The sequence below is a fragment of the Otolemur garnettii genome, unplaced genomic scaffold (genome assembly GCF_000181295.1).
Source record: "Otolemur garnettii isolate 467f Iridium unplaced genomic scaffold, OtoGar3 scaffold00001, whole genome shotgun sequence".
NCBI lineage: Eukaryota > Metazoa > Chordata > Mammalia > Primates > Galagidae > Otolemur > Otolemur garnettii.
In genome coordinates this window covers 23683968-23694157 of record NW_003852396.1, presented here as the reverse complement: position 1 = coordinate 23694157, position 10190 = coordinate 23683968, and the positions used below count along the sequence as shown (strand labels likewise).

General features: G+C 47.4%; 1 protein-coding gene across 1 annotated transcript in view; it reads right to left on the bottom strand.

Moving 5' to 3' along the window:
• The window catches only part of TENM4 (teneurin transmembrane protein 4), a 398484-nt gene that overhangs the window by 125432 nt on the left and 262862 nt on the right, over nucleotides 1–10190 (bottom strand). The window lies entirely within an intron of this gene.

Here is a 10190-nt window from a genome sequence, read left to right as displayed (position 1 = left end):
TGTGGACCCCGGGATAATGGGGAGGTCTTAACCATGGGCTCCGTGTCCTCAGTGAGGAAGGAGGCAGGGACCTCTGCTGGAGGAGAGATGTGGACATCTGAACAAGCCCCTGTGGGGAATGACAGTGAGAGCACACAGGAATAAATGAGGCAGTGGGAGGGCCCAACACAGGCTCAAGATGGTGAGCATGATGTGATTTGGCAGAGTGGTACCTTGGACCAGCACTAGGACCAGAAACAATGAAAGCTTGGACTGATCCTGTGTTTTGCCAGGTAGGTGTAGGAGAAAGCCACAGAGGCAAGGGATCTATGAATGATGGGGGAGTAGGGGAGGTGAAGGACCAGGGGAAGAGCAGGACATGGAGAAAGGAGAAAGGCAAGCCAGGAGAGCACCAATGCCGGGGGTGGGGGTGGGGGTGGGGGCAGGAGATCTCCTTCCAGCAGATTAGGGCACGGGAGACAAAAGGGGGAAAGCCAGAGGAGCATGACAGGTACTTTGGATTCTCTACAAGGAAAGACAGGGTGGAGAGGGCGGAAGTGCCAGTCCTGTGCTATGCAGTGGCATGCGGGGCAGGACTGGAGTGACACCTAGCTGGCTGCCCCAGAGGACAGTCATGAGAGGGGTCAGTCAGACCAATGGCTACACGAGGGCTCCGGTCACACTTGCTGGTCCCTCCTCTGTGTCTGCACGTGCAGTTTCCATACGCCGAGCTCCTTTACCCCATCTTGGAGTGTTCAAGTTCACACAGGCTTTGAGATCCAGCTCCAATGCCACCTCCCCCTTGCATCTCCTCCTGGTGTCCCGGCGGGAGGGTTCACCTTCTGCCTTCCCACAGCCCCCGTATGCACATCTAGCCTTCTTGAGGCTGGCACTGTAGAGTCATCTCTGCGTTCCCGTGAGTCTCACACAGGAAGCCTGTCTTCCAAACGCACATGTACCTCTGGGTTCTAGCGGCACAGGGCAGGGTGCTCCACAGAACTATTCAAGGTTCTCTGATTTCACACAGAGGCTCAGCATCAGGGAGGCCAGGTTCAAGAGCCTGCTCTGCTCCCTCCTAGCTATGTGAAACAAGTATTAGATACCTTTAAGCCATATCTTTGTCACTCAAAATGGTGATAATGATCTCTACATTCCAGAATTTTAAAAGTGATTTAAAACATACTGAGCACTACTACATGCCAGATATTCCTAGGGGCTGGGGATACAGCGATGATATGAAATTACTCCTCTCCACAAGGAGCTCAAATCTACCCAGCCATGTAAATGAGCACAAAGCAGCCACCATGGCCAGCACACAGTAGGTAGCCACCGTGGCCAGCACGCAGTAGGCTAAATACAAGTTAACTTTCTCTCCCGCAGGCCAGTTCTTTCTATATTTTGAACAAATTAGCATTGTTCAAGTGTGTCTTCTAATGATATTTTGCCCAGGGAATGAAAATATGCTAAGGACAAGAATTCTATCTTTCCTTATATTTCTTGGTATAAAATGTATATTGAACATATTGGTGAATAAATGGAATAGACACACACAAAAAAGTGTGTCATCTACTGTCTTACTTCCTCCCTAAGTTGGGCCGAGGGTTTTCAACCTCAGTGCAGGTTTTAAGAAGCCAGAAGGGGAAGAAGGTACAGGAAAGGGGCCTCTGACTTCCTTACGGTAATTAGTCTTCTTCAGACATAGAGGCCAAGCCCAGGCTGCTCTCCTGTGCTTTTCAACTTCCCTCCCTCTCACTGAGAGTCCCAGCTGCTTCGAGCCATGGCTCTGTTCCACAGATCAGGATGGCAGAAAGCTAATGAGCCTTGGAAACCACATGGCCTTTCACCTCATTCGGGGAGCCCGGAGAGCTTTCAAACCAAGCAGAAAAGCGGATTCCAGTATGCTGGGCAGAGCAGGGCTCCACACCTACTTCCCCAGGCCTGGAATTTCAAGCCTTTATGAAGCACCTATCACAGAACGCAGTGAGCCAGGGCTATTCATCTTAATTGGAGAGTATCTGGTTTCCTGATTAGAGGAGTTCAAACCTAGCTTGGAGAGGCCTCCAGACAGGGGCTGACTTTGCTGAAGTGAACAAGCCAGTAAAGGACTGGGGAGCAAAAGAATATGACCAGGATATGCATTTTTGGCCAGGTTGGAACACAACCAGAACCCCACTGAAAAGGCCCATGTGGGCGAGTGAAAAGGTGACCGATGTTAAATTATCTTCCCAAAGACTTCTGATCCTAACAACCTTTTGCAAGAGGCCTATTCCTCCATTAGTGATAAGCTAACTTATCTAACTCCTTCCTGGACACTTCCACCTGGATGTCCCCCAGGCTCTTGCAAATGCATCCTGATACTAGAGTAGCTTTCTAAACCCAGATGTGACTGTGTCACACCTCTGCTTAAAATTTTTCATTGGCCCCCAGTGACAGATAAAACCTAAACACTTTCAAGGCCATTCATGACCTGAACTTGCTGGCTCCCTTCACCCCTTGTCCCTCTCACTACTGCCATAAATATCCTAAACTAAGTCACTCTAAACTACTAGTCTTTCCTAGGAAATGCCCGTCTCGCATCTTTGTGCCTGTTGCAAATCATTGACTTGTCCAATGTGCTTGCCTCCTCCTCCAAGCTCTGCTTGCTCATATCCAACCTCCATCACCCACCGCAAGTCTCACCCTGATCAGGAGATGAAAATGAGTCCTCCTTTTCTTAAGCCCTTGTACTAATGCCCAATACACCAAGTTCATGATGCAATTTATACGGTTCCTGGCAGTGTTACTAAATGAAGTGGTGCCTTATAAACCTGACACCTGCTCATGGGCAATTTCAGCACAAATTTGGCAACAGCCAATGGCAAAGTTGAACAGGGGATAAACACGGGCTCTGAAGCCAGAGGAGCCTGGATTTGAATCCTTGTTTTCCAAGGCTATCTTTGGGCAGGTCACCCACATTCTCTTTACCCTGGTCTCCTGAGAATAATACCTTCTACCATGTCAGACAGTTACGTATTTGTTGTTTGAATAAATCATGAAGCACATACAAGGCAGGACCTCTGTAAAATATAAAATTTCCATTCAAAGGCTAGTTTTGTTTTTTTTTTTTAAATTACAAGTTGTCATAGCAGTAGTTGGATTCAGGAGAACAACTGGAGATTTGTGCAAGATATCAGCTTGGGTATCCAAATAGAAACCTGATTCTGAAGCCCAATTTCAGGAGGACTTACATTTGCATAATGAAGAGTTCCAATTCTGATCGAAAATGTTCCAGGGCTGTCAGGGGAAATTCTACTAAATTACAAATCTGCCAGCTCCTGGTTTATCAACCTTTAACTCTGGCAATATTTAGCAGCAGCCTGTCTGGGCCCAATTTTCTAGTCTTTGATTAAATGTTAGGAACTGACCATTTCATTGTGTCTAAACCTCCACACTACCTCCCAGATGACTGGGGGGCTCTTCTCTGTCTCCCTTCAACCCTCTGTGCCAGCTTCAATCACTCAGATATTTATTATTCTGAAGTTTGATTTTAGGCGGTCACTTGCTGTTGGGAAGGGGTACAGGAAATGTCAAGTCTCAGTGGATATTATTCCTTGGGTGAAATTCTAACCTTGAGTTTCCTCCCCCCCTGTAACTTACCTATACAGAAATACCCCAGCCTGATCGTTTCCTTTTGATGTTTAATTGGATGTTGGGGCTGTGTGTTCTGGGCTGAGAAGCTAATGCTTCTCAGAGAGGGAACAATTCCGGCTACACAAATGAGACTTGTAACAGGGGAGAATGCTCCATGCTGAATCTAATTTTCTCTCCCATCCATGAACATAAGACAATTTCTCTGGCATTAAGGCATCTCACTCAGTCTTTCTGTCATTAATAAGAATTAAATTCTGTTCCCTCAAATTTAAATGTAATTATATTTTGCCTTGTAAATAAAATTGAATTTAGCACTAATGCAACTGCTATGTTTAGGAAGCTTTAATTTTTTTTTTAACCCTGTTGCTACTTTTGGCTTTTTAAAAAGCATTGCGTATATTCTACTGTCAATTGTGACTTAATTTGATAACAGCTTTCCACCCTCATACCCATCCAACAGTTGTTATTGTTATTATTTATGCTTTGCGATTTTCTTTTTGGCAGGAAAGGAGAGTAACAGAGAGAAAATGGAAGCTCAGGGGATCAGAGTTTGAACTCTAGAGGGTCCCCCTAAATTAAGGTAGAACGTAGGCCAGGTTGAGTTGAGAGACTTAAAGAGCGAGACCCGATGGGGAATCTGAAAGGGAAATCTTCAATGTTCACTGAAAACAATTTTAAACCAAGATTTTTGGTAAGGCATTCAGTGGGCGCCAGGACCCAGACCCTGCCTACTTTCTGGTCTTACATCCTAGCACCCACCCCTGGGGCTCCCAGTCAGGCCCAGGTGGGAGTTTCCAACACCTCAACCACAGGCTCTGCTGGCACACACGCTGTTCCTCCGCCTGCACGGCCCTCTCCTCCTTGGCCACCAGGGGGCGCCCCTCAGTCCCCAGTTCACAGTCTGGCTCACAAGTTTCCTTGGTGAGGATAGTCCCTGGTTCCTTTCCCATTTCTCTGCTGGCCAAGAGCACTGCACCTACCCTGGTGCTCCTGTACTGTGTATACATCAGTCAGAGCCCTGGTCATGCTGCATAATTGAATATCTCACTTCTGAACAGGCCGAGGGGATGTCTGATCCTTGGGGCCTAGAACCGTGCCCGGTACACAGGAGAGGCCAGAAAGGCTTGGTGAATGAATGAAAGAAATGTGTGTGGCTGTTGGCATGGGTGCAGGTCTGGGGCTGCTGTGAGTGCTCTCTGCATAGGGGCTGAGCTCCTCTCTGGAATGGACATCGGAAGCTCAGTCCTGAGGGGAGGCTGATGCTAACACCCTTGTGCGATGGGCCGCTAACCTAGCTATTTGGGTATGAATGCGTCAGCACATTCATGTAGAATCAGTGACCAGGTCTGGGGCAGAGAGACGAGGATGGTAGAGAGCCTCTGAGAGAGAAAGCAAGCTGTGTGAGGCTGCAGAGACTCGCTTCAGGTCTTTGGGCACCGCAGCTTCACCATATAGACGTCCTCAGACTTAAATTTGTTAGTGTCAAAGAACTGTTTGGCCAAATGAGATCTAATCATACATTCTAAAAATATACACTGATACTTCATTTATTGAGTGCTTACTTAACGTCAGCCTCCATGCTAGGCATTTTGTGCAATATAGTAAAGCTAGTTTGGAAAATAACCCTGCAAGGCAGGTTTATTAGCCATAGTCTGTTCATAAGTGGAGTCTTGAAAATCTACTTCAAATCCCAAGAAATTCTTACTGACTTCACATGCTACTGCCAAACCCATGCTACTGAATCTCTAAAACATCTCCACCTGTTATTCTGTGAAACTCAATTGCAATGAAATGATAAGAATCATAAACCAGCAGCATGAGCATTTTATAGGCAGAATCTCTGTCATGTCCTGCTTCTGTAAGCCTGCAGCCCTGAGGAATAAAATATAGTGAGAGGGATCTCTCAAATAAAAGTCATTTACACTAGGCAAGGCTGGAGTGAACTTACAGAGCAATGGAAATGAGGAAGGAATTTACAGAGCTGAGGACAGAGACCACAGGGTAGAGTGGGGGGAGATCTCAAGGAGAACCATGGAGGGGCAAATGATGTGTCTAATGGGTGGCCTTTGAAAGGGTACCCTGGAAAATTTCACACAACCTGAAATTTTCAGAAGTCATTGGGCTCTGAAGGAAGGTAGACTTTCCTAATTCTAAGAACCATCTCAAAGAGGTTAAATGCTTTCCCTTGTCTGAGACAGCTCTGAGCCAAGAGGATGAAAAGCCAACCAAAGGGAGGGAGGACGGTGTGGGGGGCCGGGGGGGAGTTGTTCTTCTCAGCAGCACTGCTGAGTGTACCCACCTGGTGCAAATGCTGGTGGGCCGTGGAGCCCAGGAGGGCCGCTCCCTGGAGAGGGCTTCAAGTGGCTGAACTGAGGGGGGTCTTGTCCAGGAGGGGTCTGCCTGGCTGATAATGCACGTGAAACTAACATGAGCTACCTCTGGAAAGTGACAGAGAAGAAGCCTAGAGATGGGGGGGCGGGGAGGGAAGGGGCCTGTTGGGGGGGGGAAGTCCTGAGAGAAGAGATTGGCTGTCTGTCTGGTAGTGTGCTGGGACCCTCTTGCCTGGAGCTTTCTGCTGCAGCCCTCCCTCCCCTGTGTTCCCAGTGGGCTCTCACTTCTCTCTCTTTTTGCATGTTGACCATTTATTGGCTAAGTCACCCAAGCACTAATCCCTGAGAACCTAAGGCACGTCTGGCCCTATGCTAGGGATACTGATAGTGCTGACCTCATGGAGTCAGCTCGGTTAGGGAAAGAAGTGACCACAATACATTGCTTAGTATACCATAGAGCTTAGGAGAGACTTGGAGCCAGATGTGGCTTGAGTCTGGATTCTGCCACTTACTAACAGGGCTGGGGCAGGAGAAGGAAGATGCTGGCATGTAATTTGATCTTTCTGAGCTTCAGTTTCCTCATCTGGAAAATGGTCATAGCAGTACTCCTTTTTTAACCCTCCCTTTTCAGTTAAGGGTTTGTAGGGTATTAGCTGTGAAGCACTTAAGATTAGTGCTTAGGACATGGTAAACACTAAGACATGAGTGGCTCTTTAACACGAAGACAGGACTGTTGACAAGGATGCCTCTTTGGATGGAAACGGGGCTTGAGACAAGAGCTGAGGCCTTGAGCACAGGAGGCCTGGATTTAATTTAAACTCTGCCACCGGCAAGCTGAATCAGTTTGGGCTGGTCATTTTCCCCTCTCCATCTCTCTTCTATCTGTAAAACAACAGCAGCAGCCATCCCCTCCCCCCATCACTGACACCATCGCTGTCATTACCACCATGCCAAATGATCCGGGAAGTGAAGTCGCTGGGCCCTGCGTTGAGAGGCCCGAAATGTTTGGGGGCCTGGGGGTGAGGCACATGACCTGTGCTCTCTTCTGTTCCAACAGTGATCCTGTGTGGTTTATCAGGAAGGAGGACCGCATGCACAAGCCTGGATTTAAGGAGGAATCTCTGAGACGAGACTGGAAGCCAAGTTGCTGGGAAGCCAGGGAACTGAGTAAACACTTGTATAAAATCTGACTTCACTGTTTCCACAAACCTAACCAAAGTGCTGGGGAACTTGTCAACTCACATTTCATTACAGGGCTGGTTGTTGGTGTAGGGCATGTTGATTTAAGCCGCTTTCATTAAATCCTGTTTTGGTGCCAAGCAGCCAGACACTCATCTCAGGGAATTGACAGTCCTCCTTCCTAGGACGCAGCGGGGAGCGGGGACCCGTCTCTGCCAATCCAAGAGCCCACAATCAACACTGATGGAGCAAGGATCATTTACGCTGTGTTTGCTGGCCTGCAGCCCCTGACGGGAGGTCTGGGCAGTATCTGTGCCAGCCCTGCCATGCCAGGAAGCAAGAAGCATAAATAACGTGATTAGAGCCATTGCTTGTCCGGGGCGTGAGTTGTGCCAGACACTTTGAGCACCATTTTGCCTATATTTTCTCACCTAATCCTCATAATGATTCCATAAGGTAATTTTCCCTAAGCGGAACCTAGGAGTTGGAGAGGTTAAGCCACTTGCCAAAGCCATTGGACCTGTAGGGAGCAAGTGTCCCCCCTCAAAAGCCCAATGTCTGCTCCACTGCCCTGTAGCCAATTCCAAGGCATAAAGACAGCCTCTTGGCTCTTGTGGATCCACCAAAGGAGGCATGTCTGGCTTAGCTTCACTGCAAAAACTCAATAGTTTTTAAACAGCTTCCACTCAGCGAAAATGCCCTTGGCAGGGGGTGGGAGAAAGACATGAAGTGGTTAAGCTATGACAGGCACTGTTCTATATGCATACAGAATGATAGGACGTAATGAGCACACTACCCACCGAGGTAGGTACTATGATCACCTCCCTTTTCAGGTGAGGAAACTGAAGTCCAGAAAAGTGAAGTTTCTTGCCAAGGTCAGCATGTGACAGAGCTAGGACTGAAGCCAAGCAGGCAAAGTCTACACAGCAGGGAATTAAGAGAGGGACTTTCTTTCATTCTCTTTCAAATGGGCTTCCAGAGTGGAAGAGACAGCAGAGGAGAAACAGTGGCCTGTCCAGGCAGCAGACAGAGCCGGGTGTAGGCAGATTCCCCCATCACCAGCAGGCCTCACTTAAAGCACTGCAACCCCCAGCCGCTCTCAAGGGGGAAACCCCATCCCTGCCCTGGCCCACAGGTGCAGCTATGCAGGGTGTGTATGTGTGTGTGTGACATCTTTGTATGCTACAAGGCACTCAAGAAACACAGACTGTTACTACTGTGGCCAACGGAGACGGTAACTTTGAAGCTATCTTTTAAACTCCTGGCCTTGTGGCAATCATGATGCCATTTTAGTCAGTTACAGGCTAGAGAGTGAAAAACTGTAATCTGATTTCTGAAAGGGCACATTTCACCTCGCCTCTTAGTATCTTTGTTAATATCCAGTGCTCTCACCAATGGGTGCTCCAGTCTTAATCATAACAACAGTAACACGCATCGAGCCCGCGTCATGGTCAAGTAGCATGATAAACGCTCTTTTGTCTTACTTAAATAACTCTCACAGTAACTCCAGAAAGTAAGTACTGCCATTATCTTCATTTTACAGCTTCAAAAAGTGATGCAACTTGCCCCAAATTATAATAAGCAAGTAGCAGGGCTCAGGGCTCTTGACTCACCGCGTGGATCTTTGCCTCCGTACATGAGGCCTTCCACATACATGTTTCATACCAGTCACAGGGAGTGGCGTGCCCAGGCCTGGGGCAGGTGAGATCTCACAATTCTCCTCAAAGTCCTTTCTGATGGTTCTGTCGTCTCCTTTTACAGGGCCAACTGGAGAATACTTAGTAATCTCACCCAAAGTTATCCCTGCCTCCTCAGAGGCTGTGGAGCTTCATCAGGGATTAACAGAGCAAGACGCAGTTATACACCTCTCATAAATTAGCTTTGCAGCCACATAATGAACAATGCAAGGCAGCCTAGCTTTAAGAGGCCCATTTATTATACCGCTATAAACAGAGCTATATAAAAAGAATTATTCCTGAGACCCTGCACATCTGTGCTCACAATCATGTCTTTACATGAGCTTTGCAAACAAGGATAAAAGTCCAATTTAGACTGCGTACTGAACATCAATTCTCTATTCAACAGGGAAAGGTAATTCCAAGTATTCTAAAGGCATGAATACTGCTTGAATCTCATTTTGCCAAAGGTCCCAACCATCTTTCCTGATCACACCCAGAACTGTTAACGTACCACATAATGAGATAATCTGAGCTTCGCTTTGTTTAAATAATGTGGAGTGGTGAGCAAAATGATTAGAGAAAAAAATATATATATAGTTGAAGATGCTATCACTTTTTAGCTGTCTGTGCCAGGGCAGGATTAAAGTTTCTCCTGAGCCTTAGCTGGGTTGACTTACCTTAATTTGTTTGCCTGTTGCCTCCCCTCCCTGCTCCCAGGATGCAAGCTCTGTAGGGAGGGACTTCCTGTCTCTTTGTCCCCTTCATTGGAAGAGCGCCTACTATGCCACAGGTACTCAATAAGGATTTGCTGACTAACGGATCATGTAAGTTGGCTAAAGAGAGGAAGAGAACCTTTCTCAAAGGGTTTTTGTGTGTATTAAATGAAATATTAGCGGTGAACATACCTACTGTGCTGGGTTGTCACTTATGTTCCAACTTAATCCTCACTTTGAGAGGGACCATAAATCACAAACCGTTTACAAAAAGAAAGGTGCCAACCTAAGTATAAACCCCGAGGCGAACCAAACACAACAGTTAAGAACAACTTCAATCCTGTGTTCCTTCATTCATTCATCACCGTTTATGGTGCTGCTGCTGTGAGTCAGGCCCATGCTGAGTCCTGGAGCTGCAGAGACGGGTAAGACATTAGCCACCCTCATAGAGCTTACTGTCTAGCAGAGCTTTTGGCCAGAAAGCCAGGTAGGGGCCAGATCTCAGAGAACCTTGAACTGAGACTTCATTCTGAGGAACGGGTGAGATGGGAGGGTTAGATAGCTGCGGCCTGCACCCTGCAAGGCCTCACCCCCACAGAGCTCACCTAGGAACATGTTCCCCATGGCCTGGCCTCCGGTAACAACCATATTAACATGAGAGAAGAGATTTCAGTGAAACA